The sequence below is a fragment of the Hyposmocoma kahamanoa genome, unplaced genomic scaffold (assembly GCF_003589595.1).
Source record: "Hyposmocoma kahamanoa isolate Upper Pololo Valley unplaced genomic scaffold, ASM358959v1 93, whole genome shotgun sequence".
NCBI classification, from domain to species: domain Eukaryota; kingdom Metazoa; phylum Arthropoda; class Insecta; order Lepidoptera; family Cosmopterigidae; genus Hyposmocoma; species Hyposmocoma kahamanoa.
The window spans coordinates 4,236,771-4,237,544 of record NW_020654810.1 but is presented as its reverse complement, the minus strand read 5'-3'; the positions used below and the strand labels follow the sequence as shown (position 1 = coordinate 4,237,544).

The 774-nt window shown below is 35.8% G+C and overlaps 1 protein-coding gene across 2 annotated transcripts in view; it reads left to right on the top strand.

Annotated features, from left to right (window-relative positions):
* The window catches only part of LOC113237521 (serine/threonine-protein kinase 17A), a 392,531-nt gene that overhangs the window by 143,963 nt on the left and 247,794 nt on the right, over positions 1-774 (top strand). The gene's annotated exons all lie outside the window — the stretch shown is intronic.

The following is a 774-nucleotide window of genomic DNA, read 5'->3' as shown; positions in this document are numbered from 1 at the left end:
TCGGACGGAGATTGAGAGTAGACCCCCTGATTCGTATTCGTTCTGAAATCGACAGTTCGTACAAAGGAACGTGTATGATTGTATTGGTCGGGCTTGTTATTGACCACTCACTTCCGACCGCTATGCCACTACAGCCCGATATGGGGACTTTTGGCTGTTGGGTTCCCCCTGACCCGCAGACTCGATACAACGTCAAATGGCTTTGGTTGATTCCGCATAACAGTGAGTGTTGAATCAATCACTTTTGAAAAAATATATAGTAAAATTGAGGATATGCACTGATTAGTATAGAAATAGAAAGTTCTTTATTGTTTTTCATTTTTGTTACAGTTTTTGTCCGTAAAAGGGTGTGTACGTAATGCAATGTGTCTTAAATATCTATACATTTATTTTATGTCGTGTAGCTAGTTTATAGCTCACAGAAAAGTGCTATACATACGTAAAATTTATAACTTTCTTTTTATTGCAGAATGTGTTCCCTTGGGGGTACACGCCGTCTACTGACACGTTTATCCCTATCTTTTTAATACGGTGTGAAAACACGATTTCTAAAAATTGACGCGATATAAATAAAACACGAACTTACCTCGAAATTTTATTAAAAAACCGCTGTATCCAATAGGTGCATTACATATACCAATGTTTTTTTTCTTTATATCAACTGAACTAAATACAACACGTGTAGTACACGATATTCATTTTTCAAACGGCTTTTATTTCGTTTGTAAAGAAATAAATTCTGAAATAAAGCCAGTGTCCCTGAAGAAATAAATT